Source organism: Crinia signifera, chromosome 6 (assembly GCF_055691185.1).
Source record: "Crinia signifera chromosome 6, ASM5569118v1, whole genome shotgun sequence".
Classification (NCBI taxonomy): domain Eukaryota; kingdom Metazoa; phylum Chordata; class Amphibia; order Anura; family Myobatrachidae; genus Crinia; species Crinia signifera.
This window is the reverse complement of record NC_139222.1, coordinates 36,946,849-36,973,163: the sequence shown is the minus strand read 5'-3', so window position 1 is coordinate 36,973,163 and position 26,315 is coordinate 36,946,849. Positions and strand designations below refer to the sequence as shown.

Sequence of the window (26,315 nt, the reverse complement as noted above, 5' to 3'; positions counted from 1 at the left end):
TTGTACTAACTGCACTGCTGCATAGATTTTTCTAATTAAACCATAGATTTCTTTGCTTCATGAAATGTCAATGTAGCCGTCCTTTTCAAGTAACATTATGCTAATTGCACCTCAGTCTAGAATTCCCAAATTATGAAATATATTGTTTTGTTCAACTGATACATATACAAATGTCAAGAAATGTCATGTTATTAACTTTACAATGCTCTTGAAACTAATTAAGAAATGTAATTTTACTCATATTAGAAGATTGTATAATTAGCTTATTTTTATTGTCTTTTAACAACAAATGTTACTGCCACAGTTGTCAAAAAATTCTGTGTGTAAAATTTTCTGCAGGTCATGTAAGATACATTCAATATTAAATAATTCTTAGACTAATACATTTTGTATTAGTTTAAAAGAAAACATAAAATCTGTTTCTTGCGCTAGCCGGGACTCGAACCCGGGTCGCAAGAATGGGAATCTTGCATGATACCCCTACACTACTAGCGCTTTAGACTGCCATAGAGTACATACACCGCGAACGCAAATCAATTGATGATATTTCACCAAAACTGCCCAATGTGGCTTTCCTTTTCAAGCGAAATTGTACTAACTGCACTGCTGCATAGATTTTTCTAATTAAACCATAGATTGCTTTGCTTCATGAAATTTCAATGTAGCCGTCCTTTTCAAGTAACATTATGCTAATTGCACCTCAGTCTAGAATTCCCAAATTATGAAATATATTGTTTTGTTCAACTGATACATATACAAATGTCAAGAAATGTCATGTTATTAACTTTGCAATGCTCTTGAAACTAATTAAGAAATGTAATTTTACTCATATTAGAAGATTGTATGAATAGCTTATTTTTATTGTCTTTTAACAACAAATGTTACTGCCACAGTTGTCAAAAAATTCTGTGTGTAAAAATTTCTGCAGGTCATGTAAGATACATTCAATATTAAATAATTCTTAGACTAATACATTTTGTATTAGTTTAAAAGAAAGCATTCGGGTCACAAGAATGGGAATCTTGCATGATACCCCTACACTACTAGCGCATTAGACTGCTGTAGAGTACATACAACGCGAATGCAAATCAATTGATGATATTTCACCAAAACTGCACAATGTGGCTTTCCTTTTCAAGCGAAATTGTACTAACTGCACTGCTGCATAGATTTTTCTAATTAAACCATAGATTGCTTTGCTTCATTAAATGTCAATGTAGCCGTCCTTTTCAAGTAACATTATGCTAATTGCACCTCAGTCTAGAATTCCCAAATTATGAAATATATTGTTTTGTTCAACTGATACATATACAAATGTCAAGAAATGTCATGTTATTAACTTTGCAATGCTCTTGAAACTAATTAAGAAATGTAATTTTACTCATATTAGAAGATTGTATGAATAGCTTATTTTTATTGTCTTTTAACAACAAATGTTACTGCCACAGTTGTCAAAAAATTCTGTGTGTAAAAATTTCTGCAGGTCATGTAAGATACATTCAATATTAAATAATTCTCAGACTAATACATTTTGTATTAGTTTAAAAGAAAGCATAAAATCGGTTTCCTGCGCTAGCTGGGACTCGAACCCGGGTCGCAAGAATGGGAATCTTGCATGATACCCCTACACTACTAGCGCATTAGACTGCTGTAGAGTACATACAACGCGAATGCAAATCAATTGATGATATTTCACCAAAACTGCACAATGTGGCTTTCCTTTTCAAGCGAAATTGTACTAACTGCACTGCTGCATAGATTTTTCTAATTAAACCATAGATTGCTTTGCTTCATGAAATTTAAATGTAGCCGTCCTTTTCAAGTAACATTATGCTAATTGCACCTCAGTCTAGAATTCCCAAATTATGAAATATATTGTTTTGTTCAACTGATACATATACAAATGTCAAGAAATGTCATGTTATTAACTTTGCAATGCTCTTGAAACTAATTAAGAAATGTAATTTTACTCATATTAGAAGATTGTATGAATAGCTTATTTTTATTGTCTTTTAACAACAAATGTTACTGCCACAGTTGTCAAAAAATTCTGTGTGTAAAAATTTCTGCAGGTCATGTAAGATACATTCAATATTAAATAATTCTCAGACTAATACATTTTGTATTAGTTTAAAATAAAGCATAAAATCTGTTTCCTGCGCTAGCCGGGACTCGAACCCGGGTCGCAAGAATGGGAATCTTGCATGATACCCCTACACTACTAGCAAATTAGACTGCTGTAGAGTACATACAACGCGAATGCAAATCAATTGATGATATTTCACCAAAACTGCACAATGTGGCTTTCCTTTTCAAGCGAAATTGTACTAACTGCACTGCTGCATAGATTTTTCTGATTAAACCACAGATTTCTTTGCTTCATGAAATTTCAATGTAGCCGTCCTTTTCAAGTAACATTATGCTAATTGCACCTCAGTCTAGAATTCCCAAATTATGAAATATATTGTTTTGTTCAACTGATACATATACAAATGTCAAGAAATGTCATGTTATTAACTTTACAATGCTCTTGAAACTAATTAAGAAATGTAATTTTACTCATATTAGAAGATTGTATAATTAGCTTATTTTTATTGTCTTTTAACAACAAATGTTACTGCCACAGTTGTCAAAAAATTCTGTGTGTAAAATTTTCTGCAGGTCATGTAAGATACATTCAATATTAAATAATTCTCAGACTAATACATTTTGTATTAGTTTAAAAGAAAGCATAAAATCTGTTTCCTGCGCTAGCCGGGACTCGAACCCGGGTCGCAAGAATGGGAATCTTGCATGATACCCCTACACTACTAGCGCTTTAGACTGCCATAGAGTACATACATCGCGAACGCAAATCAATTGATGATATTTCACCAAAACTGCACAATGTGGCTTTCCTTTTCAAGCGAAATTGTACTAACTGCACTGCTGCATAGATTTTTCTAATTAAACCATAGATTTCTTTGCTTCATGAAATGTCAATGTAGCCGTCCTTTTCAAGTAACATTATGCTAATTGCACCTCAGTCTAGAATTCCCAAATTATGAAATATATTGTTTTGTTCAACTGATACATATACAAATGTCAAGAAATGTCATGTTATTAACTTTGCAATGCTCTTGAAACTAATTAAGAAATGTAATTTTACTCATATTAGAAGATTGTATGAATAGCTTATTTTTATTGTCTTTTAACAACAAATGTTACTGCCACAGTTGTCAAAAAATTCTGTGTGTAAAAATTTCTGCAGGTCATGTAAGATACATTCAATATTAAATAATTCTCAGACTAATACATTTTGTATTAGTTTAAAATAAAGCATAAAATCGGTTTCCTGCGCTAGCCGGGACTCGAACCCGGGTCGCAAGAATGGGAATCTTGCATGATACCCCTACACTACTAGCAAATTAGACTGCTGTAGAGTACATACAACGCGAATGCAAATCAATTGATGATATTTCACCAAAACTGCACAATGTGGCTTTCCTTTTCAAGCGAAATTGTACTAACTGCACTGCTGCATAGATTTTTCTAATTAAACCATAGATTTCTTTGCTTCATGAAATTTCAATGTAGCCGTCCTTTTCAAGTAACATTATGCTAATTGCACCTCAGTCTAGAATTCCCAAATTATGAAATATATTGTTTTGTTCAACTGATACATATACAAATGTCAAGAAATGTCATGTTATTAACTTTGCAATGCTCTTGAAACTAATTAAGAATTGTAATTTTACTCATATTAGAAGATTGTATGAATAGCTTATTTTTATTGTCTTTTAACAACAAATGTTACTGCCACAGTTGTCAAAAAATTCTGTGTGTAAAAATTTCTGCAGGTCATGTAAGATACATTCAATATTAAATAATTCTCAGACTAATACATTTTGTATTAGTTTAAAAGAAAGCATAAAATCTGTTTCCTGCGCTAGCCGGGACTCGAACCCGGGTCGCAAGAATGGGAATCTTGCATGATACCCCTACACTACTAGTGCTTTAGACTGCCATAGACTACATACATCGCGAACGCAAATCAATTGATGATATTTCACCAAAACTGCACAATGTGGCTTTCCTTTTCAAGCGAAATTGTACTAACTGCACTGCTGCATAGATTTTTCTAATTAAACCATAGATTTCTTTGCTTCATGAAATGTCAATGTAGCCGTCCTTTTCAAGTAACATTATGCTAATTGCACCTCAGCCTAGAATTCCCAAATTATGAAATATATTGTTTTGTTCAACTGATACATATACAAATGTCAAGAAATGTCATGTTATTAACTTTACAATGCTCTTGAAACTAATTAAGAAATGTAATTTTACTCATATTAGAAGATTGTATAATTAGCTTATTTTTATTGTCTTTTAACAACAAATGTTACTGCCACAGTTGTCAAAAAATTCTGTGTGTAAAATTTTCTGCAGGTCATGTAAGATACATTCAATATTAAATAATTCTTAGACTAATACATTTTGTATTAGTTTAAAAGAAAGCATAAAATCGGTTTCCTGCGCTAGCCGGGACTCGAACCCGGGTCGCAAGAATGGGAATCTTGCATGATACCCCTACACTACTAGCGCTTTAGACTGCCATAGAGTACATACAACGTGAATGCAAATCAATTGATGATATTTCACCAAAACTGCACAATGTGGCTTTCCTTTTCAAGCGAAATTGTACTAACTGCACTGCTGCATAGATTTTTCTAATTAAACCATAGATTTCTTTGCTTCATGAAATGTCAATGTAGCCGTCCTTTTCAAGTAACATTATGCTAGTTGCACCTCAGTCTAGAATTCCCAAATTATGAAATATATTGTTTTGTTCAACTGATACATATACAAATGTCAAGAATTGTCATTGTATTAACTTTGCAATGCTCTTGAAACTAATTAAGAAATGTAATTTTACTCATATTAGAAGATTGTATGAATAGCTTATTTTTATTGTCTTTTAACAACAAATGTTACTGCCACAGTTGTCAAAAAATTCTGTGTGTAAAAATTTCTGCAGGTCATGTAAGATACATTCAATATTAAATAATTCTCAGACTAATACATTTTGTATTAGTTTAAAAGAAAGCATAAAATCGGTTTCCTGCGCTAGCCGGGACTCGAACCCGGGTCGCAAGAATGGGAATCTTGCATGATACCCCTACACTACTAGCGCATTAGACTGCTGTAGAGTACATACAACGCGAATGCAAATCAATTGATGATATTTCACCAAAACTGCACAATGTGGCTTTCCTTTTCAAGCGAAATTGTACTAACTGCACTGCTGCATAGATTTTTCTAATTAAACCATAGATTGCTTTGCTTCATGAAATGTCAATGTAGCCGTCCTTTTCAAGTAACATTATGCTAATTGCACCTCAGTCTAGAATTCCCAAATTATGAAATATATTGTTTTGTTCAACTGATACATATACAAATGTCAAGAAATGTCATGTTATTAACTTTGCAATGCTCTTGAAACTAATTAAGAAATGTAATTTTACTCATATTAGAAGATTGTATGAATAGCTTATTTTTATTGTCTTTTAACAACAAATGTTACTGCCACAGTTGTCAAAAAATTCTGTGTGTAAAAATTTCTGCAGGTCATGTAAGATACATTCAATATTAAATAATTCTCAGACTAATACATTTTGTATTAGTTTAAAAGAAAGCATAAAATCGGTTTCCTGCGCTAGCCGGGACTCGAACCCGGGTCGCAAGAATGGGAATCTTGCATGATACCCCTACACTACTAGCAAATTAGACTGCTTTAGAGTACATACAACGCGAATGCAAATCAATTGATGATATTTCACCAAAACTGCACAATGTGGCTTTCCTTTTCAAGCGAAATTGTACTAACTGCACTGCTGCATAGATTTTTCTAATTAAACCATAGATTTCTTTGCTTCATGAAATGTCAATGTAGCCGTCCTTTTCAAGTAACATTATGCTAATTGCACCTCAGTCTAGAATTCCCAAATTATGAAATATATTGTTTTGTTCAACTGATACATATACAAATGTCAAGAAATGTCATGTTATTAACTTTACAATGCTCTTGATACTAATTAAGAAATGTAATTTTACTCATATTAGAAGATTGTATAATTAGCTTATTTTTATTGTCTTTTAACAACAAATGTTACTGCCACAGTTGTCAAAAAATTCTGTGTGTAATATTTTCTGCAGGTCATGTAAGATACATTCAATATTAAATAATTCTTAGACTAATACATTTTGTATTAGTTTAAAAGAAAGCATAAAATCGGTTTCCTGCGCTAGCCGGGACTCGAACCCGGGTCGCAAGAATGGGAATCTTGCATGATACCCTACACTACTAGCGCTTTAGACTGCCATAGAGTACATACAACGCGAATGCAAATCAATTGATGATATTTCACCAAAACTGCACAATGTGGCTTTCCTTTTCAAGCGAAATTGTACTAACTGCACTGCTGCATAGATTTTTCTAATTAAACCATAGATTGCTTTGCTTCATGAAATGTCAATGTAGCCGTCCTTTTCAAGTAACATTATGCTAATTGCACCTCAGTCTAGAATTCCCAAATTATGAAATATATTGTTTTGTTCAACTGATACATATACAAATGTCAAGAAATGTCATGTTATTAACTTTGCAATGCTCTTGAAACTAATTAAGAAATGTAATTTTACTCATATTAGAAGATTGTATGAATAGCTTATTTTTATTGTCTTTTAACAACAAATGTTACTGCCACAGTTGTCAAAAAATTCTGTGTGTAAAAATTTCTGCAGGTCATGTAAGATACATTCAATATTAAATAATTCTCAGACTAATACATTTTGTATTAGTTTAAAAGAAAGCATAAAATCGGTTTCCTGCGCTAGCCGGGACTCGAACCCGGGTCGCAAGAATGGGAATCTTGCATGATACCCCTACACTACTAGCAAATTAGACTGCTGTAGAGTACATACAACGTGAATGCAAATCAATTGATGATATTTCACCAAAACTGCACAATGTGGCTTTCCTTTTCAAGCGAAATTGTACTAACTGCACTGCTGCATAGATTTTTCTAATTAAACCATAGATTTCTTTGCTTCATGAAATGTCAATGTAGCCGTCCTTTTCAAGTAACATTATGCTAATTGCACCTCAGTCTAGAATTCCCAAATTATGAAATATATTGTTTTGTTCAACTGATACATATACAAATGTCAAGAAATGTCATGTTATTAACTTTACAATGCTCTTGAAACTAATTAAGAAATGTAATTTTACTCATATTAGAAGATTGTATAATTAGCTTATTTTTATTGTCTTTTAACAACAAATGTTACTGCCACAGTTGTCAAAAAATTCTGTGTGTAATATTTTCTGCAGGTCATGTAAGATACATTCAATATTAAATAATTCTTAGACTAATACATTTTGTATTAGTTTAAAAGAAAGCATAAAATCGGTTTCCTGCGCTAGCCGGGACTCGAACCCGGGTCGCAAGAATGGGAATCTTGCATGATACCCTACACTACTAGCGCTTTAGACTGCCATAGAGTACATACAACGCGAATGCAAATCAATTGATGATATTTCACCAAAACTGCACAATGTGGCTTTCCTTTTCAAGCGAAATTGTACTAACTGCACTGCTGCATAGATTTTTCTAATTAAACCATAGATTTCTTTGCTTCATGAAATTTCAATGTAGCCGTCCTTTTCAAGTAACATTATGCTAATTGCACCTCAGTCTAGAATTTCCAAATTATGAAATAAATAGTTTTGTTCAACTGATACATATGCAAATGTCAAGAAATGTCATGTTATTAACTTTGCAATGCTCTTGAAACTAATTAAGAAATGTAATTTTACTCATATTAGAAGGTTGTATGAATAGCTTATTTTTATTGTCTTTTACAACAAATGTTACTGCCACAGTTGTCAAAAAATTCTGTGTGTAAAAATTTCTGCAGGTCATGTAAGATACATTCAATATTAAATAATTCTTAGACTAATACATTTTGTATTAGTTTAAAAGAAAGCATAAATTCTGTTTTTTGCGCTAGCCGGGACTCGAACCTGGGTCGCAAGAATGGGAATCTTGCATGATACCCCTACACTACTAGCGCTTTAGACTGCCATAGAGTACATACACCGCGAACGCAAATCAATTGATGATATTTCACCAAAACTGCCCAATGTGGCTTTCCTTTTCAAGCGAAATTGTACTAACTGCACTGCTGCATAGATTTTTCTAATTAAACCATAGATTGCTTTGCTTCATGAAATTTCAATGTAGCCGTCCTTTTCAAGTAACATTATGCTAATTGCACCTCAGTCTAGAATTCCCAAATTATGAAATATATTGTTTTGTTCAACTGATACATATACAAATGTCAAGAAATGTCATGTTATTAACTTTGCAATGCTCTTGAAACTAATTAAGAAATGTAATTTTACTCATATTAGAAGATTGTATGAATAGCTTATTTTTATTGTCTTTTAACAACAAATGTTACTGCCACAGTTGTCAAAAAATTCTGTGTGTAAAAATTTCTGCAGGTCATGTAAGATACATTCAATATTAAATAATTCTCAGACTAATGCATTTTGTATTAGTTTAAAAGAAAGCATAAAATCAGTTTCCTGCGCTAGCCGGGACTCGAACCCGGGTCGCAAGAATGGGAATCTTGCATGATACCCCTACACTACTAGCGCATTAGACTGCTGTAGAGTACATACAACGCGAATGCAAATCAATTGATGATATTTCACCAAAACTGCACAATGTGGCTTTCCTTTTCAAGCGAAATTGTACTAACTGCACTGCTGCATAGATTTTTCTAATTAAACCATAGATTTCTTTGCTTCATGAAATGTCAATGTAGCCGTCCTTTTCAAGTAACATTATGCTAATTGCACCTCAGTCTAGAATTCCCAAATTATGAAATATATTGTTTTGTTCAACTGATACATAGACAAATGTCAAGAAATGTCATGTTATTAACTTTACAATGCTCTTGAAACTAATTAAGAAATGTAATTTTACTCATATTAGAAGATTGTACAATTAGCTTATTTTTATTGTCTTTTAACAACAAATGTTACTGCCACAGTTGTCAAAAAATTCTGTGTGTAAAATTTTCTGCAGGTCATGTAAGATACATTCAATATTAAATAATTCTTAGACTAATACATTTTGTATTAGTTTAAAAGAAAGCATAAAATCGGTTTCCTGCGCTAGCCGGGACTCGAACCCGGGTCGCAAGAATGGGAATCTTGCATGATACCCCTACACTACTAGCGCTTTAGAAAGCATAAAATGTGTTTCCTGCGCTAGCCGGGAATCGAACCCGGGTCGCAAGAATGGGAATCTTGCATGATACCCCTACACTACTAGCGCTTTAGACTGCCATAGAGTACATACACCGCGAACGCAAATCAATTGATGATATTTCACCAAAACTGCACAATGTGGCTTTCCTTTTCAATCGAAATTGTACTAACTGCACTGCTGCATAGATTTTTCTAATTAAACCATAGATTTCTTTGCTTCATGAAATTTCAATGTAGCCGTCCTTTTCAAGTAACATTATGCTAATTGCACCTCAGTCTAGAATTCCCAAATTATGAAATATATTGTTTTTTTCAACTGATACATATACAAATGTCAAGAAATGTCATGTTATTAACTTTGCAATGCTCTTGAAACTAATTAAGAAATGTAATTTTACTCATATTAGAAGATTGTATGAATAGCTTATTTTTATTGTCTTTTAACAACAAATGTTACTGCCACAGTTGTCAAAAAATTCTGTGTGTAAAAATGTCTGCAGGTAATGTAAGATACATTCAATATTAAATAATTCTTAGACTAATACATTTTGTATTAGTTTAAAAGAAAGCATAAAATGTGTTTCCTGCGCTAGCCGGGAATCGAACCCGGGTCGCAAGAATGGGAATCTTGCATGATACCCCTACACTACTAGCGCTTTAGACTGCCATAGAGTACATACACCGCGAACGCAAATCAATTGATGATATTTCACCAAAACTGCACAATGTGGCTTTCCTTTTCAAGCGAAATTGTACTAACTGCACTGCTGCATAGATTTTTCTAATTAAACCATAGATTTCTTTGCTTCATGAAATTTCAATGTAGCCGTTCTTTTCAAGTAACATTATGCTAATTGCACCTCAGTCTAGAATTTCCAAATTATGAAATAAATTGTTTTGTTCAACTGATACATATGCAAATGTCAAGAAATGTCATGTTATTAACTTTGCAATGCTCTTGAAACTAATTAAGAAATGTAATTTTACTCATATTAGAAGATTGTATGAATAGCTTATTTTTATTGTCTTTTACAACAAATGTTACTGCCACAGTTGTCAAAAAATTCTGTGTGTAAAAATTTCTGCAGGTCATGTAAGATACATTCAATATTAAATAATTCTTAGACTAATACATTTTGTATTAGTTTAAAAGAAAGCATAAAATCTGTTCCTTGCGCTAGCCGGGACTCGAACCCGGGTCGCAAGAATGGGAATCTTGCATGATACCCCTACACTACTAGCGCTTTAGACTGCCATAGAGTACATACACCGCGAACGCAAATCAATTGATGATATTTCACCAAAACTGCACAATGTGGCTTTCCTTTTCAATCGAAATTGTACTAACTGCACTGCTGCATAGATTTTTCTAATTAAACCATAGATTTCTTTGCTTCATGAAATTTCAATGTAGCCGTCCTTTTCAAGTAACATTATGCTAATTGCACCTCAGTCTAGAATTCCCAAATTATGAAATATATTGTTTTGTTCAACTGATACATATACAAATGTCAAGAAATGTCATGTTATTAACTTTGCAATGCTCTTGAAACTAATTAAGAAATGTAATTTTACTCATATTAGAAGATTGTATGAATAGCTTATTTTTATTGTCTTTTAACAACAAATGTTACTGCCACAGTTGTCAAAAAATTCTGTGTGTAAAAATTTCTGCAGGTCATGTAAGATACATTCAATATTAAATAATTCTCAGACTAATACATTTTGTATTAGTTTAAAAGAAAGCATAAAATCTGTTTCCTGCGCTAGCCGGGACTCGAACCCGGGTCGCAAGAATGGGAATCTTGCATGATACCCCTACACTACTAGCGCTTTAGACTGCTGTAGAGTACATACAACGCGAATGCAAATCAATTGATGATATTTCACCAAAACTGCACAATGTGGCTTTCCTTTTCAAGCGAAATTGTACTAACTGCACTGCTGCATAGATTTTTCTAATTAAACCATAGATTTCTTTGCTTCATGAAATTTCAATGTAGCCGTTCTTTTCAAGTAACATTATGCTAATTGCACCTCAGTCTAGAATTTCCAAATTATGAAATAAATTGTTTTGTTCAACTGATACATATGCAAATGTCAAGAAATGTCATGTTATTAACTTTGCAATGCTCTTGAAACTAATTAAGAAATGTAATTTTACTCATATTAGAAGATTGTATGAATAGCTTATTTTTATTGTCTTTTACAACAAATGTTACTGCCACAGTTGTCAAAAAATTCTGTGTGTAAAAATTTCTGCAGGTCATGTAAGATACATTCAATATTAAATAATTCTTAGACTAATACATTTTGTATTAGTTTAAAAGAAAGCATAAAATCTGTTTCTTGCGCTAGCCGGGACTCGAACCCGGGTCGCAAGAATGGGAATCTTGCATGATACCCCTACACTACTAGCGCTTTAGACTGCCATAGAGTACATACACCGCGAACGCAAATCAATTGATGATATTTCACCAAAACTGCACAATGTGGCTTTCCTTTTCAATCGAAATTGTACTAACTGCACTGCTGCATAGATTTTTCTAATTAAACCATAGATTTCTTTGCTTCATGAAATTTCAATGTAGCCGTCCTTTTCAAGTAACATTATGCTAATTGCACCTCAGTCTAGAATTCCCAAATTATGAAATATATTGTTTTGTTCAACTGATACATATACAAATGTCAAGAAATGTCATGTTATTAACTTTGCAATGCTCTTGAAACTAATTAAGAAATGTAATTTTACTCATATTAGAAGATTGTATGAATAGCTTATTTTTATTGTCTTTTAACAACAAATGTTACTGCCACAGTTGTCAAAAAATTCTGTGTGTAAAAATTTCTGCAGGTCATGTAAGATACATTCAATATTAAATAATTCTCAGACTAATACATTTTGTATTAGTTTAAAAGAAAGCATAAAATCTGTTTCCTGCGCTAGCCGGGACTCGAACCCGGGTCGCAAGAATGGGAATCTTGCATGATACCCCTACACTACTAGCGCTTTAGACTGCTGTAGAGTACATACAACGCGAATGCAAATCAATTGATGATATTTCACCAAAACTGCACAATGTGGCTTTCCTTTTCAATCGAAATTGTACTAACTGCACTGCTGCATAGATTTTTCTAATTAAACCATAGATTTCTTTGCTTCATGAAATTTCAATGTAGCCGTCCTTTTCAAGTAACATTATGCTAATTGCACCTCAGTCTAGAATTCCCAAATTATGAAATATATTGTTTTGTTCAACTGATACATATACAAATGTCAAGAAATGTCATGTTATTAACTTTGCAATGCTCTTGAAACTAATTAAGAATTGTAATTTTACTCATATTAGAAGATTGTATGAATAGCTTATTTTTATTGTCTTTTAACAACAAATGTTACTGCCACAGTTGTCAAAAAATTCTGTGTGTAAAAATTTCTGCAGGTCATGTAAGATACATTCAATATTAAATAATTCTCAGACTAATACATTTTGTATTAGTTTAAAAGAAAGCATAAAATCTGTTTCCTGCGCTAGCCGGGACTCGAACCCGGGTCGCAAGAATGGGAATCTTGCATGATACCCCTACACTACTAGTGCTTTAGACTGCCATAGAGTACATACATCGCGAACGCAAATCAATTGATGATATTTCACCAAAACTGCACAATGTGGCTTTCCTTTTCAAGCGAAATTGTACTAACTGCACTGCTGCATAGATTTTTCTAATTAAACCATAGATTTCTTTGCTTCATGAAATGTCAATGTAGCCGTCCTTTTCAAGTAACATTATGCTAATTGCACCTCAGCCTAGAATTCCCAAATTATGAAATATATTGTTTTGTTCAACTGATACATATACAAATGTCAAGAAATGTCATGTTATTAACTTTACAATGCTCTTGAAACTAATTAAGAAATGTAATTTTACTCATATTAGAAGATTGTATAATTAGCTTATTTTTATTGTCTTTTAACAACAAATGTTACTGCCACAGTTGTCAAAAAATTCTGTGTGTAAAATTTTCTGCAGGTCATGTAAGATACATTCAATATTAAATAATTCTTAGACTAATACATTTTGTATTAGTTTAAAAGAAAGCATAAAATCGGTTTCCTGCGCTAGCCGGGACTCGAACCCGGGTCGCAAGAATGGGAATCTTGCATGATACCCCTACACTACTAGCGCTTTAGACTGCCATAGAGTACATACAACGTGAATGCAAATCAATTGATGATATTTCACCAAAACTGCACAATGTGGCTTTCCTTTTCAAGCGAAATTGTACTAACTGCACTGCTGCATAGATTTTTCTAATTAAACCATAGATTTCTTTGCTTCATGAAATGTCAATGTAGCCGTCCTTTTCAAGTAACATTATGCTAATTGCACCTCAGTCTAGAATTCCCAAATTATGAAATATATTGTTTTGTTCAACTGATACATATACAAATGTCAAGAAATGTCATGTTATTAACTTTGCAATGCTCTTGAAACTAATTAAGAAATGTAATTTTACTCATATTAGAAGATTGTATGAATAGCTTATTTTTATTGTCTTTTAACAACAAATGTTACTGCCACAGTTGTCAAAAAATTCTGTGTGTAAAAATTTCTGCAGGTCATGTAAGATACATTCAATATTAAATAATTCTCAGACTAATACATTTTGTATTAGTTTAAAAGAAAGCATAAAATCGGTTTCTTGCGCTAGCCGGGACTCGAACCCGGGTCGCAAGAATGGGAATCTTGCATGATACCCCTACACTACTAGCGCATTAGACTGCTGTAGAGTACATACAACGCGAATGCAAATCAATTGATGATATTTCACCAAAACTGCACAATGTGGCTTTCCTTTTCAAGCGAAATTGTACTAACTGCACTGCTGCATAGATTTTTCTAATTAAACCATAGATTGCTTTGCTTCATGAAATGTCAATGTAGCCGTCCTTTTCAAGTAACATTATGCTAATTGCACCTCAGTCTAGAATTCCCAAATTATGAAATATATTGTTTTGTTCAACTGATACATATACAAATGTCAAGAAATGTCATGTTATTAACTTTGCAATGCTCTTGAAACTAATTAAGAAATGTAATTTTACTCATATTAGAAGATTGTATGAATAGCTTATTTTTATTGTCTTTTAACAACAAATGTTACTGCCACAGTTGTCAAAAAATTCTGTGTGTAAAAATTTCTGCAGGTCATGTAAGATACATTCAATATTAAATAATTCTCAGACTAATACATTTTGTATTAGTTTAAAAGAAAGCATAAAATCGGTTTCCTGCGCTAGCCAGGACTCGAACCCGGGTCGCAAGAATGGGAATCTTGCATGATACCCCTACACTACTAGCAAATTAGACTGCTGTAGAGTACATACAACGCGAATGCAAATCAATTGATGATATTTCACCAAAACTGCACAATGTGGCTTTCCTTTTCAAGCGAAATTGTACTAACTGCACTGCTGCATAGATTTTTCTAATTAAACCATAGATTTCTTTGCTTCATGAAATGTCAATGTAGCCGTCCTTTTCAAGTAACATTATGCTAATTGCACCTCAGTCTAGAATTCCCAAATTATGAAATATATTGTTTTGTTCAACTGATACATATACAAATGTCAAGAAATGTCATGTTATTAACTTTACAATGCTCTTGAAACTAATTAAGAAATGTAATTTTACTCATATTAGAAGATTGTATAATTAGCTTATTTTTATTGTCTTTTAACAACAAATGTTACTGCCACAGTTGTCAAAAAATTCTGTGTGTAATATTTTCTGCAGGTCATGTAAGATACATTCAATATTAAATAATTCTTAGACTAATACATTTTGTATTAGTTTAAAAGAAAGCATAAAATCGGTTTCCTGCGCTAGCCGGGACTCGAACCCGGGTCGCAAGAATGGGAATCTTGCATGATACCCCTACACTACTAGCGCTTTAGACTGCCATAGAGTACATACAACGCGAATGCAAATCAATTGATGATATTTCACCAAAACTGCACAATGTGGCTTTCCTTTTCAAGCGAAATTGTACTAACTGCACTGCTGCATAGATTTTTCTAATTAAACCATAGATTTCTTTGCTTCATGAAATTTCAATGTAGCCGTCCTTTTCAAGTAACATTATGCTAATTGCACCTCAGTCTAGAATTTCCAAATTATGAAATAAATAGTTTTGTTCAACTGATACATATGCAAATGTCAAGAAATGTCATGTTATTAACTTTGCAATGCTCTTGAAACTAATTAAGAAATGTAATTTTACTCATATTAGAAGATTGTATGAATAGCTTATTTTTATTGTCTTTTACAACAAATGTTACTGCCACAGTTGTCAAAAAATTCTGTGTGTAAAAATTTCTGCAGGTCATGTAAGATACATTCAATATTAAATAATTCTTAGACTAATACATTTTGTATTAGTTTAAAAGAAAGCATAAATTCTGTTTTTTGCGCTAGCCGGGACTCGAACCTGGGTCGCAAGAATGGGAATCTTGCATGATACCCCTACACTACTAGCGCTTTAGACTGCCATAGAGTACATATACCGCGAACGCAAATTAATTGATGATATTTCATTAAAACTGCCCAATGTGGCTTTCCTTTTCAAGCGAAATTGTACTAACTGCACTGCTGCATAGATTTTTCTAATTAAACCATAGATTGCTTTGCTTCATGAAATTTCAATGTAGCCGTCCTTTTCAAGTAACATTATGCTAATTGCACCTCAGTCTAGAATTCCCAAATTATGAAATATATTGTTTTGTTCAACTGATACATATACAAATGTCAAGAAATGTCATGTTATTAACTTTGCAATGCTCTTGAAACTAATTAAGAAATGTAATTTTACTCATATTAGAAGATTGTATGAATAGCTTATTTTTATTGTCTTTTAACAACAAATGTTACTGCCACAGTTGTCAAAAAATTCTGTGTGTAAAAATTTCTGCAGGTCATGTAAGATACATTCAATATTAAATAATTCTCAGACTAATGCATTTTGTATTAGTTTAAAAGAAAGCATAAAATCAGTTTCCTGCGCTAGCCGGGACTCGAACCCGGGTCGCAAGAATGGGAATCTTGCATGATACCCCTACACTACTAGCGCATTAGACTGCTGTAGAGTACATACAACGCGAATGCAAATCAATTGATGATATTTCACCAAAACTGCACAATGTGGCTTTCCTTTTCAAGCGAAATTGTACTAACTGCACTGCTGCATAGATTTTTCTAATTAAACCATAGATTTCTTTGCTTTATGAAATGTCAATGTAGCCGTCCTTTTCAAGTAACATTATGCTAATTGCACCTCAGTCTAGAATTCCCAAATTATGAAATATATTGTTTTGTTCAACTGATACATAGACAAATGTCAAGAAATGTCATGTTATTAACTTTACAATGCTCTTGAAACTAATTAAGAAATGTAATTTTACTCATATTAGAAGATTGTATAATTAGCTTATTTTTATTGTCTTTTAACAACAAATGTTACTGCCACAGTTGTCAAAAAATTCTGTGTGTAAAATTTTCTGCAGGTCATGTAAGATACATTCAATATTAAATAATTCTTAGACTAATACATTTTGTATTAGTTTAAAAGAAAGCATAAAATCGGTTTCCTGCGCTAGCCGGGACTCGAACCCGGGTCGCAAGAATGGGAATCTTGCATGATACCCCTACACTACTAGCGCTTTAGAAAGCATAAAATGTGTTTCCTGCGCTAGCCGGGAATCGAACCCGGGTCGCAAGAATGGGAATCTTGCATGATACCCCTACACTACTAGCGCTTTAGACTGCCATAGAGTACATACACCGCGAACGCAAATCAATTGATGATATTTCACCAAAACTGCACAATGTGGCTTTCCTTTTCAATCGAAATTGTACTAACTGCACTGCTGCATAGATTTTTCTAATTAAACCATAGATTTCTTTGCTTCATGAAATTTCAATGTAGCCGTCCTTTTCAAGTAACATTATGCTAATTGCACCTCAGTCTAGAATTCCCAAATTATGAAATATATTGTTTTTTTCAACTGATACATATACAAATGTCAAGAAATGTCATGTTATTAACTTTGCAATGCTCTTGAAACTAATTAAGAAATGTAATTTTACTCATATTAGAAGATTGTATGAATAGCTTATTTTTATTGTCTTTTAACAACAAATGTTACTGCCACAGTTGTCAAAAAATTCTGTGTGTAAAAATGTCTGCAGGTAATGTAAGATACATTCAATATTAAATAATTCTTAGACTAATACATTTTGTATTAGTTTAAAAGAAAGCATAAAATGTGTTTCTTGCGCTAGCCGGGAATCGAACCCGGGTCGCAAGAATGGGAATCTTGCATGATACCCCTACACTACTAGCGCTTTAGACTGCCATAGAGTACATACACCGCGAACGCAAATCAATTGATGATATTTCACCAAAACTGCACAATGTGGCTTTCCTTTTCAAGCGAAATTGTACTAACTGCACTGCTGCATAGATTTTTCTAATTAAACCATAGATTTCTTTGCTTCATGAAATTTCAATGTAGCCGTTCTTTTCAAGTAACATTATGCTAATTGCACCTCAGTCTAGAATTTCCAAATTATGAAATAAATTGTTTTGTTCAACTGATACATATGCAAATGTCAAGAAATGTCATGTTATTAACTTTGCAATGCTCTTGAAACTAATTAAGAAATGTAATTTTACTCATATTAGAAGATTGTATGAATAGCTTATTTTTATTGTCTTTTACAACAAATGTTACTGCCACAGTTGTCAAAAAATTCTGTGTGTAAAAATTTCTGCAGGTCATGTAAGATACATTCAATATTAAATAATTCTTAGACTAATACATTTTGTATTAGTTTAAAAGAAAGCATAAAATCTGTTTCTTGCGCTAGCCGGGACTCGAACCCGGGTCGCAAGAATGGGAATCTTGCATGATACCCCTACACTACTAGCGCTTTAGACTGCCATAGAGTACATACACCGCGAACGCAAATCAATTGATGATATTTCACCAAAACTGCACAATGTGGCTTTCCTTTTCAATCGAAATTGTACTAACTGCACTGCTGCATAGATTTTTCTAATTAAACCATAGATTTCTTTGCTTCATGAAATTTCAATGTAGCCGTCCTTTTCAAGTAACATTATGCTAATTGCACCTCAGTCTAGAATTCCCAAATTATGAAATATATTGTTTTGTTCAACTGATACATATACAAATGTCAAGAAATGTCATGTTATTAACTTTGCAATGCTCTTGAAACTAATTAAGAAATGTAATTTTACTCATATTAGAAGATTGTATGAATAGCTTATTTTTATTGTCTTTTAACAACAAATGTTACTGCCACAGTTGTCAAAAAATTCTGTGTGTAAAAATTTCTGCAGGTCATGTAAGATACATTCAATATTAAATAATTCTCAGACTAATACATTTTGTATTAGTTTAAAAGAAAGCATAAAATCTGTTTCCTGCGCTAGCCGGGACTCGAACCCGGGTCGCAAGAATGGGAATCTTGCATGATACCCCTACACTACTAGCGCTTTAGACTGCTGTAGAGTACATACAACGCGAATGCAAATCAATTGATGATATTTCACCAAAACTGCACAATGTGGCTTTCCTTTTCAAGCGAAATTGTACTAACTGCACTGCTGCATAGATTTTTCTAATTAAACCATAGATTTCTTTGCTTCATGAAATTTCAATGTAGCCGTTCTTTTCAAGTAACATTATGCTAATTGCACCTCAGTCTAGAATTTCCAAATTATGAAATAAATTGTTTTGTTCAACTGATACATATGCAAATGTCAAGAAATGTCATGTTATTAACTTTGCAATGCTCTTGAAACTAATTAAGAAATGTAATTTTACTCATATTAGAAGATTGTATGAATAGCTTATTTTTATTGTCTTTTACAACAAATGTTACTGCCACAGTTGTCAAAAAATTCTGTGTGTAAAAATTTCTGCAGGTCATGTAAGATACATTCAATATTAAATAATTCTTAGACTAATACATTTTGTATTAGTTTAAAAGAAAGCATAAAATCTGTTTCTTGCGCTAGCCGGGACTCGAACCCGGGTCGCAAGAATGGGAATCTTGCATGATACCCCTACACTACTAGCGCTTTAGACTGCCATAGAGTACATACACCGCGAACGCAAATCAATTGATGATATTTCACCAAAACTGCACAATGTGGCTTTCCTTTTCAATCGAAATTGTACTAACTGCACTGCTGCATAGATTTTTCTAATTAAACCATAGATTTCTTTGCTTCATGAAATTTCAATGTAGCCGTCCTTTTCAAGTAACATTATGCTAATTGCACCTCAGTCTAGAATTCCCAAATTATGAAATATATTGTTTTGTTCAACTGATACATATACAAATGTCAAGAAATGTCATGTTATTAACTTTGCAATGCTCTTGAAACTAATTAAGAAATGTAATTTTACTCATATTAGAAGATTGTATGAATAGCTTATTTTTATTGTCTTTTAACAACAAATGTTACTGCCACAGTTGTCAAAAAATTCTGTGTGTAAAAATTTCTGCAGGTCATGTAAGATACATTCAATATTAAATAATTCTCAGACTAATACATTTTGTATTAGTTTAAAAGAAAGCATAAAATCTGTTTACTGCGCTAGCCGGGACTCGAACCCGGGTCGCAAGAATGGGAATCTTGCATGATACCCCTACACTACTAGCGCTTTAGACTGCTGTAGAGTACATACAACGCGAACGCAAATCAATTGATGATATTTCACCAAAACTGCACAATGTGGCTTTCCTTTTCAATCGAAATTGTACTAACTGCACTGCTGCATAGATTTTTCTAATTAAACCATAGATTTCTTTGCTTCATGAAATTTCAATGTAGCCGTCCTTTTCAAGTAACATTATGCTAATTGCACCTCAGTCTAGAATTCCCAAATTATGAAATATATTGTTTTGTTCAACTGATACATATACAAATGTCAAGAAATGTCATGTTATTAACTTTGCAATGCTCTTGAAACTAATTAAGAATTGTAATTTTACTCATATTAGAAGATTGTATGAATAGCTTATTTTTATTGTCTTTTAACAACAAATGTTACTGCCACAGTTGTCAAAAAATTCTGTGTGTAAAAATTTCTGCAGGTCATGTAAGATACATTCAATATTAAATAATTCTCAGACTAATACATTTTGTATTAGTTTAAAAGAAAGCATAAAATCTGTTTCCTGCGCTAGCCGGGACTCGAACCCGGGTTGCAAGAATGGGAATCTTGCATGATACCCCTACACTACTAGCGCTTTAGACTGCCATAGAGTACATACATCGCGAACGCAAATCAATTGATGATATTTCACCAAAACTGCACAATGTGGCTTTCCTTTTCAAGCGAAATTGTACTAACTGCACTGCTGCATAGATTTTTCTAATTAAACCATAGATTTCTTTGCTTCATGAAATGTCAATGTAGCCGTCCTTTTCAAGTAACATTATGCTAATTGCACCTCAGCCTAGAATTCCCAAATTATGAAATATATTGTTTTGTTCAACTGATACATATACAAATGTCAAGAAATGTCATGTTATTAACTTTACAATGCTCTTGAAACTAATTAAGAAATGTAATTTTACTCATATTAGAAGATTGTATAATTAGCTTATTTTTATTGTCTTTTAACAACAAATGTTACTGCCACAGTTGTCAAAAAATTCTGTGTGTAAAATTTTCTGCAGGTCATGTAAGATACATTCAATATTAAATAATTCTTAGACTAATACATTTTGTATTAGTTTAAAAGAAAGCATAAAATCGGTTTCCTGCGCTAGCCGGGACTCGAACCCGGGTCGCAAGAATGGGAATCTTGCATGATACCCCTACACTACTAGCGCTTTAGACTGCCATAGAGTACATACAACGTGAATGCAAATCAATTGATGATATTTCACCAAAACTGCACAATGTGGCTTTCCTTTTCAAGCGAAATTGTACTAACTGCACTGCTGCATAGATTTTTCTAATTAAACCATAGATTTCTTTGCTTCATGAAATGTCAATGTAGCCGTCCTTTTCAAGTAACATTATGCTAATTGCACCTCAGTCTAGAATTCCCAAATTATGAAATATATTGTTTTGTTCAACTGATACATATACAAATGTCAAGAAATGTCATGTTATTAACTTTGCAATGCTCTTGAAACTAATTAAGAAATGTAATTTTACTCATATTAGAAGATTGTATGAATAGCTTATTTTTATTGTCTTTTAACAACAAATGTTACTGCCACAGTTGTCAAAAAATTCTGTGTGTAAAAATTTCTGCAGGTCATGTAAGATACATTCAATATTAAATAATTCTTAGACTAATACATTTTGTATTAGTTTAAAAGGAAGCATAAAATCTGTTTCCTGCGCTAGCCGGGACTCAAACCCGGGTCGCAAGAATGGGAATCTTGCGTGATACCCCTACACTACTAGCGCTTTAGACTGCCGTAGACTACATAGATCGCGAACGCAAATCAATTGATGATATTTCACCAAAACTGCACAATGTGGCTTTCCTTTTCAAGCGAAATTGTACTAACTGCACTGCTGCATAGATTTTTCTAATTAAACCATAGATTTCTTTGCTTCATGAAATTTCAATGTAGCCGTCCTTTTCAAGTAACATTATGCTAATTGCACCTCAGTCTAGAATTTCTAAATTATTAAATAAATTGTTTTGTTTAACTGATACATATGTAAATGTCAAGAAATGTCATGTTATTAACTTTGCAATGCTCTTGAAACTAATTAAGAAATGTAATTTTACTCATATTAGAAGATTGTATGAATAGCTTATTTTTATTGTCTTTTACAACAAATGTTACTGCCACAGTTGTCAAAAAATTCTGTGTGTAAAAATTTCTGCAGGTCATGTAAGATACATTCAATATTGAATAATTCTTAGACTAATACATTTTGTATTAGTTTAAAAGGAAGCATAAAATCTGTTTCCTGCGCTAGCCGGGACTCAAACCCGGGTCGCAAGAATGGGAATCTTGCGTGATACCCCTACACTACTAGCGCTTTAGACTGCCGTAGACTACATAGATCGCGAACGCAAATCAATTGATGATATTTCACCAAAACTGCACAATGTGGCTTTCCTTTTAAAGCGAAATTGTACTAACTGCACTGCTGCATAGATTTTTCTAATTAAACCATAGATTTCTTTGCTTCATGAAATTTCAATGTAGCCGTCCTTTTCAAGTAACATTATGCTAATTGCACCTCAGTCTAGAATTTCCAAATTATGAAATAAATTGTTTTGTTCAACTGATACATATGCAAATGTCAAGAAATGTCATGTTATTAACTTTGCAATGCTCTTGAAACTAATTAAGAAATGTAATTTTACTCATATTAGAAGATTGTATGAATAGCTTATTTTTATTGTCTTTTACAACAAATGTTACTGCCACAGTTGTCAAAAAATTCTGTGTGTAAAAATTTCTGCAGGTCATGTAAGATACATTCAATATTAAATAATTCTTAGACTAATACATTTTGTATTAGTTTAAAAGAAAGCATAAAATCTGTTTCTTGCGCTAGCCGGGACTCGAACCCGGGTCGCAAGAATGGGAATCTTGCATGATACCCCTACACTACTAGCGCTTTAGACTGCCATAGAGTACATACACCGCGAACGCAAATCAATTGATGATATTTCACCAAAACTGCACAATGTGGCTTTCCTTTTCAATCGAAATTGTACTAACTGCACTGCTGCATAGATTTTTCTAATTAAACCATAGATTTCTTTGCTTCATGAAATTTCAATGTAGCCGTCCTTTTCAAGTAACATTATGCTAATTGCACCTCAGTCTAGAATTCCCAAATTATGAAATATATTGTTTTGTTCAACTGATACATATACAAATGTCAAGAAATGTCATGTTATTAACTTTGCAATGCTCTTGAAACTAATTAAGAAATGTAATTTTACTCATATTAGAAGATTGTATGAATAGCTTATTTTTATTGTCTTTTAACAACAAATGTTACTGCCACAGTTGTCAAAAAATTCTGTGTGTAAAAATTTCTGCAGGTCATGTAAGATACATTCAATATTAAATAATTCTCAGACTAATACATTTTGTATTAGTTTAAAAGAAAGCATAAAATCTGTTTCCTGCGCTAGCCGGGACTCGAACCCGGGTCGCAAGAATGGGAATCTTGCATGATACCCCTACACTACTAGTGCTTTAGACTGCCATAGAGTACATACATCGCGAACGCAAATCAATTGATGATATTTCACCAAAACTGCACAATGTGGCTTTCCTTTTCAAGCGAAATTGTACTAACTGCACTGCTGCATAGATTTTTCTAATTAAACCATAGATTTCTTTGCTTCATGAAATTTCAATGTAGCCGTCCTTTTCAAGTAACATTATGCTAATTGCACCTCAGTCTAGAATTTCTAAATTATTAAATAAATTGTTTTGTTCAACTGATACATATGCAAATGTCAAGAAATGTCATGTTATTAACTTTGCAATGCTCTTGAAACTAATTAAGAAATGTAATTTTACTCATATTAGAAGATTGTATGAATAGCTTATTTTTATTGTCTTTTACAACAAATGTTACTGCCACAGTTGTCAAAAAATTCTGTGTGTAAAAATTTCTGCAGGTCATGTAAGATACATTCAATATTGAATAATTCTTAGACTAATACATTTTGTATTAGTTTAAAAGGAAGCATAAAATCTGTTTCCTGCGCTAGCCGGGACTCAAACCCGGGTCGCAAGAATGGGAATCTTGCGTGATACCCCTACACTACTAGCGCTTTAGACTGCCGTAGACTACATAGATCGCGAACGCAAATCAATTGATGATATTTCACCAAAACTGCACAATGTGGCTTTCCTTTTAAAGCGAAATTGTACTAACTGCACTGCTGCATAGATTTTTCTAATTAAACCATAGATTTCTTTGCTTCATGAAATTTCAATGTAGCCGTCCTTTTCAAGTAACATTATGCTAATTGCACCTCAGTCTAGAATTTCCAAATTATGAAATAAATTGTTTTGTTCAACTGATACATATGCAAATGTCAAGAAATGTCATGTTATTAACTTTGCAATGCTCTTGAAACTAATTAAGAAATGTAATTTTACTCATATTAGAAGATTGTATGAATAGCTTATTTTTATTGTCTTTTACAACAAATGTTACTGCCACAGTTGTCAAAAAATTCTGTGTGTAAAAATTTCTGCAGGTCATGTAAGATACATTCAATATTAAATAATTCTTAGACTAATACATTTTGTATTAGTTTAAAAGAAAGCATAAAATCTGTTTCTTGCGCTAGCCGGGACTCGAACCCGGGTCGCAAGAATGGGAATCTTGCATGATACCCCTACACTACTAGCGCTTTAGACTGCCATAGAGTACATACACCGCGAACGCAAATCAATTGATGATATTTCACCAAAACTGCACAATGTGGCTTTCCTTTTCAATCGAAATTGTACTAACTGCACTGCTGCATAGATTTTTCTAATTAAACCATAGATTTCTTTGCTTCATGAAATTTCAATGTAGCCGTCCTTTTCAAGTAACATTATGCTAATTGCACCTCAGTCTAGAATTCCCAAATTATGAAATATATTGTTTTGTTCAACTGATACATATACAAATGTCAAGAAATGTCATGTTATTAACTTTGCAATGCTCTTGAAACTAATTAAGAATTGTAATTTTACTCATATTAGAAGATTGTATGAATAGCTTATTTTTCTTGTCTTTTAACAACAAATGTTACTGCCACAGTTGTCAAAAAATTCTGTGTGTAAAAATTTCTGCAGGTCATGTAAGATACATTCAATATTAAATAATTCTCAGACTAATACATTTTGTATTAGTTTAAAAGAAAGCATAAAATCTGTTTCCTGCGCTAGCCGGGACTCGAACCCGGGTCGCAATAATGGGAATCTTGCATGATACCCCTACACTACTAGTGCTTTAGACTGCCATAGAGTACATACATCGCGAACGCAAATCAATTGATGATATTTCACCAAAACTGCACAATGTGGCTTTCCTTTTCAAGCGAAATTGTACTAACTGCACTGCTGCATAGATTTTTCTAATTAAACCATAGATTTCTTTGCTTCATGAAATGTCAATGTAGCCGTCCTTTTCAAGTAACATTATGCTAATTGCACCTCAGTCTAGAATTCCCAAATTATGAAATATATTGTTTTGTTCAACTGATACATATACAAATGTCAAGAAATGTCATGTTATTAACTTTACAATGCTCTTGAAACTAATTAAGAAATGTAATTTTACTCATATTAGAAGATTGTATGAATAGCTTATTTTTATTGTCTTTTACAACAAATGTTACTGCCACAGTTGTCAAAAAATTCTGTGTGTAAAAATTTCTGCAGGTCATGTAAGATACATTCAATATTAAATAATTCTTAGACTAATACATTTTGTATTAGTTTAAAAGAAAGCATAAATTCGTTTTTTTGCGCTAGCCGGGAATCGAACCCGGGTCGCAAGAATGGGAATCTTGCATGATACCCCTACACTACTAGCGCTTTAGACTGCCATAGAGTACATACACCGCGAACGCAAATCAATTGATGATATTTCACCAAAACTGCCCAATGTGGCTTTCCTTTTCAAGCGAAATTGTACTAACTGCACTGCTGCATAGATTTTTCTAATTAAACCATAGATTGCTTTGCTTAATGAAATTTCAATGTAGCCGTCCTTTTCAAGTAACATTATGCTAATTGCACCTCAGTCTAGAATTCCCAAATTATGAAATATATTGTTTTGTTCAACTGATACATATACAAATGTCAAGAAATGTCATGTTATTAACTTTGCAATGCTCTTGAAACTAATTAAGAAATGTAATTTTACTCATATTAGAAGATTGT

At 32.8% G+C, this 26,315-nt stretch overlaps 43 non-coding genes across 43 annotated transcripts; all 43 read right to left on the bottom strand.

The window, feature by feature from the left end:
- Positions 1-424: 424 nt before the first annotated feature.
- On the bottom strand, positions 425-495 carry TRNAG-CCC (transfer RNA glycine (anticodon CCC)). The gene has a single exon. It is a non-coding gene; the product is annotated as a tRNA-Gly (tRNA).
- Positions 496-1,568: 1,073 nt separating this feature from the next.
- On the bottom strand, positions 1,569-1,639 carry TRNAG-CCC (transfer RNA glycine (anticodon CCC)). The gene has a single exon. It is a non-coding gene; the product is annotated as a tRNA-Gly (tRNA).
- Positions 1,640-2,157: 518 nt separating this feature from the next.
- Positions 2,158-2,228, bottom strand: TRNAG-CCC (transfer RNA glycine (anticodon CCC)). Its single transcript has one exon. It is a non-coding gene; the product is annotated as a tRNA-Gly (tRNA).
- Positions 2,229-2,746: 518 nt separating this feature from the next.
- Positions 2,747-2,817, bottom strand: TRNAG-CCC (transfer RNA glycine (anticodon CCC)). The gene has a single exon. It is a non-coding gene; the product is annotated as a tRNA-Gly (tRNA).
- A 518-nt stretch (positions 2,818-3,335) lies between these two features.
- TRNAG-CCC (transfer RNA glycine (anticodon CCC)) lies at positions 3,336-3,406 on the bottom strand. The gene has a single exon. It is a non-coding gene; the product is annotated as a tRNA-Gly (tRNA).
- Positions 3,407-3,924: 518 nt separating this feature from the next.
- Positions 3,925-3,995, bottom strand: TRNAG-CCC (transfer RNA glycine (anticodon CCC)). Its single transcript has one exon. It is a non-coding gene; the product is annotated as a tRNA-Gly (tRNA).
- Positions 3,996-4,513: 518 nt separating this feature from the next.
- On the bottom strand, positions 4,514-4,584 carry TRNAG-CCC (transfer RNA glycine (anticodon CCC)). The gene has a single exon. It is a non-coding gene; the product is annotated as a tRNA-Gly (tRNA).
- Positions 4,585-5,102: 518 nt separating this feature from the next.
- Positions 5,103-5,173, bottom strand: TRNAG-CCC (transfer RNA glycine (anticodon CCC)). The gene has a single exon. It is a non-coding gene; the product is annotated as a tRNA-Gly (tRNA).
- A 518-nt stretch (positions 5,174-5,691) lies between these two features.
- On the bottom strand, positions 5,692-5,762 carry TRNAG-CCC (transfer RNA glycine (anticodon CCC)). Its single transcript has one exon. It is a non-coding gene; the product is annotated as a tRNA-Gly (tRNA).
- A 518-nt stretch (positions 5,763-6,280) lies between these two features.
- TRNAG-CCC (transfer RNA glycine (anticodon CCC)) lies at positions 6,281-6,350 on the bottom strand. The gene has a single exon. It is a non-coding gene; the product is annotated as a tRNA-Gly (tRNA).
- A 518-nt stretch (positions 6,351-6,868) lies between these two features.
- Positions 6,869-6,939, bottom strand: TRNAG-CCC (transfer RNA glycine (anticodon CCC)). The gene has a single exon. It is a non-coding gene; the product is annotated as a tRNA-Gly (tRNA).
- Positions 6,940-7,457: 518 nt separating this feature from the next.
- Positions 7,458-7,527, bottom strand: TRNAG-CCC (transfer RNA glycine (anticodon CCC)). Its single transcript has one exon. It is a non-coding gene; the product is annotated as a tRNA-Gly (tRNA).
- A 517-nt stretch (positions 7,528-8,044) lies between these two features.
- Positions 8,045-8,115, bottom strand: TRNAG-CCC (transfer RNA glycine (anticodon CCC)). Its single transcript has one exon. It is a non-coding gene; the product is annotated as a tRNA-Gly (tRNA).
- Positions 8,116-8,633: 518 nt separating this feature from the next.
- TRNAG-CCC (transfer RNA glycine (anticodon CCC)) lies at positions 8,634-8,704 on the bottom strand. Its single transcript has one exon. It is a non-coding gene; the product is annotated as a tRNA-Gly (tRNA).
- A 518-nt stretch (positions 8,705-9,222) lies between these two features.
- TRNAG-CCC (transfer RNA glycine (anticodon CCC)) lies at positions 9,223-9,293 on the bottom strand. The gene has a single exon. It is a non-coding gene; the product is annotated as a tRNA-Gly (tRNA).
- A 25-nt stretch (positions 9,294-9,318) lies between these two features.
- TRNAG-CCC (transfer RNA glycine (anticodon CCC)) lies at positions 9,319-9,389 on the bottom strand. The gene has a single exon. It is a non-coding gene; the product is annotated as a tRNA-Gly (tRNA).
- Positions 9,390-9,907: 518 nt separating this feature from the next.
- Positions 9,908-9,978, bottom strand: TRNAG-CCC (transfer RNA glycine (anticodon CCC)). Its single transcript has one exon. It is a non-coding gene; the product is annotated as a tRNA-Gly (tRNA).
- A 517-nt stretch (positions 9,979-10,495) lies between these two features.
- Positions 10,496-10,566, bottom strand: TRNAG-CCC (transfer RNA glycine (anticodon CCC)). Its single transcript has one exon. It is a non-coding gene; the product is annotated as a tRNA-Gly (tRNA).
- A 518-nt stretch (positions 10,567-11,084) lies between these two features.
- Positions 11,085-11,155, bottom strand: TRNAG-CCC (transfer RNA glycine (anticodon CCC)). Its single transcript has one exon. It is a non-coding gene; the product is annotated as a tRNA-Gly (tRNA).
- A 517-nt stretch (positions 11,156-11,672) lies between these two features.
- On the bottom strand, positions 11,673-11,743 carry TRNAG-CCC (transfer RNA glycine (anticodon CCC)). The gene has a single exon. It is a non-coding gene; the product is annotated as a tRNA-Gly (tRNA).
- Positions 11,744-12,261: 518 nt separating this feature from the next.
- On the bottom strand, positions 12,262-12,332 carry TRNAG-CCC (transfer RNA glycine (anticodon CCC)). Its single transcript has one exon. It is a non-coding gene; the product is annotated as a tRNA-Gly (tRNA).
- A 518-nt stretch (positions 12,333-12,850) lies between these two features.
- Positions 12,851-12,921, bottom strand: TRNAG-CCC (transfer RNA glycine (anticodon CCC)). Its single transcript has one exon. It is a non-coding gene; the product is annotated as a tRNA-Gly (tRNA).
- Positions 12,922-13,439: 518 nt separating this feature from the next.
- TRNAG-CCC (transfer RNA glycine (anticodon CCC)) lies at positions 13,440-13,510 on the bottom strand. Its single transcript has one exon. It is a non-coding gene; the product is annotated as a tRNA-Gly (tRNA).
- Positions 13,511-14,028: 518 nt separating this feature from the next.
- On the bottom strand, positions 14,029-14,099 carry TRNAG-CCC (transfer RNA glycine (anticodon CCC)). Its single transcript has one exon. It is a non-coding gene; the product is annotated as a tRNA-Gly (tRNA).
- Positions 14,100-15,206: 1,107 nt separating this feature from the next.
- Positions 15,207-15,277, bottom strand: TRNAG-CCC (transfer RNA glycine (anticodon CCC)). The gene has a single exon. It is a non-coding gene; the product is annotated as a tRNA-Gly (tRNA).
- Positions 15,278-15,794: 517 nt separating this feature from the next.
- TRNAG-CCC (transfer RNA glycine (anticodon CCC)) lies at positions 15,795-15,865 on the bottom strand. Its single transcript has one exon. It is a non-coding gene; the product is annotated as a tRNA-Gly (tRNA).
- A 518-nt stretch (positions 15,866-16,383) lies between these two features.
- TRNAG-CCC (transfer RNA glycine (anticodon CCC)) lies at positions 16,384-16,454 on the bottom strand. Its single transcript has one exon. It is a non-coding gene; the product is annotated as a tRNA-Gly (tRNA).
- Positions 16,455-16,972: 518 nt separating this feature from the next.
- On the bottom strand, positions 16,973-17,043 carry TRNAG-CCC (transfer RNA glycine (anticodon CCC)). The gene has a single exon. It is a non-coding gene; the product is annotated as a tRNA-Gly (tRNA).
- Positions 17,044-17,068: 25 nt separating this feature from the next.
- Positions 17,069-17,139, bottom strand: TRNAG-CCC (transfer RNA glycine (anticodon CCC)). The gene has a single exon. It is a non-coding gene; the product is annotated as a tRNA-Gly (tRNA).
- Positions 17,140-17,657: 518 nt separating this feature from the next.
- Positions 17,658-17,728, bottom strand: TRNAG-CCC (transfer RNA glycine (anticodon CCC)). Its single transcript has one exon. It is a non-coding gene; the product is annotated as a tRNA-Gly (tRNA).
- Positions 17,729-18,245: 517 nt separating this feature from the next.
- Positions 18,246-18,316, bottom strand: TRNAG-CCC (transfer RNA glycine (anticodon CCC)). Its single transcript has one exon. It is a non-coding gene; the product is annotated as a tRNA-Gly (tRNA).
- Positions 18,317-18,834: 518 nt separating this feature from the next.
- On the bottom strand, positions 18,835-18,905 carry TRNAG-CCC (transfer RNA glycine (anticodon CCC)). Its single transcript has one exon. It is a non-coding gene; the product is annotated as a tRNA-Gly (tRNA).
- A 517-nt stretch (positions 18,906-19,422) lies between these two features.
- Positions 19,423-19,493, bottom strand: TRNAG-CCC (transfer RNA glycine (anticodon CCC)). The gene has a single exon. It is a non-coding gene; the product is annotated as a tRNA-Gly (tRNA).
- Positions 19,494-20,011: 518 nt separating this feature from the next.
- On the bottom strand, positions 20,012-20,082 carry TRNAG-CCC (transfer RNA glycine (anticodon CCC)). The gene has a single exon. It is a non-coding gene; the product is annotated as a tRNA-Gly (tRNA).
- A 518-nt stretch (positions 20,083-20,600) lies between these two features.
- Positions 20,601-20,671, bottom strand: TRNAG-CCC (transfer RNA glycine (anticodon CCC)). Its single transcript has one exon. It is a non-coding gene; the product is annotated as a tRNA-Gly (tRNA).
- A 518-nt stretch (positions 20,672-21,189) lies between these two features.
- TRNAG-CCC (transfer RNA glycine (anticodon CCC)) lies at positions 21,190-21,260 on the bottom strand. The gene has a single exon. It is a non-coding gene; the product is annotated as a tRNA-Gly (tRNA).
- Positions 21,261-21,778: 518 nt separating this feature from the next.
- On the bottom strand, positions 21,779-21,849 carry TRNAG-CCC (transfer RNA glycine (anticodon CCC)). Its single transcript has one exon. It is a non-coding gene; the product is annotated as a tRNA-Gly (tRNA).
- A 517-nt stretch (positions 21,850-22,366) lies between these two features.
- Positions 22,367-22,437, bottom strand: TRNAG-CCC (transfer RNA glycine (anticodon CCC)). The gene has a single exon. It is a non-coding gene; the product is annotated as a tRNA-Gly (tRNA).
- A 517-nt stretch (positions 22,438-22,954) lies between these two features.
- Positions 22,955-23,025, bottom strand: TRNAG-CCC (transfer RNA glycine (anticodon CCC)). The gene has a single exon. It is a non-coding gene; the product is annotated as a tRNA-Gly (tRNA).
- A 518-nt stretch (positions 23,026-23,543) lies between these two features.
- Positions 23,544-23,614, bottom strand: TRNAG-CCC (transfer RNA glycine (anticodon CCC)). Its single transcript has one exon. It is a non-coding gene; the product is annotated as a tRNA-Gly (tRNA).
- Positions 23,615-24,131: 517 nt separating this feature from the next.
- TRNAG-CCC (transfer RNA glycine (anticodon CCC)) lies at positions 24,132-24,202 on the bottom strand. The gene has a single exon. It is a non-coding gene; the product is annotated as a tRNA-Gly (tRNA).
- A 517-nt stretch (positions 24,203-24,719) lies between these two features.
- On the bottom strand, positions 24,720-24,790 carry TRNAG-CCC (transfer RNA glycine (anticodon CCC)). Its single transcript has one exon. It is a non-coding gene; the product is annotated as a tRNA-Gly (tRNA).
- Positions 24,791-25,896: 1,106 nt separating this feature from the next.
- TRNAG-CCC (transfer RNA glycine (anticodon CCC)) lies at positions 25,897-25,967 on the bottom strand. Its single transcript has one exon. It is a non-coding gene; the product is annotated as a tRNA-Gly (tRNA).
- Between the last annotated feature and the right edge of the window lie 348 nt (positions 25,968-26,315).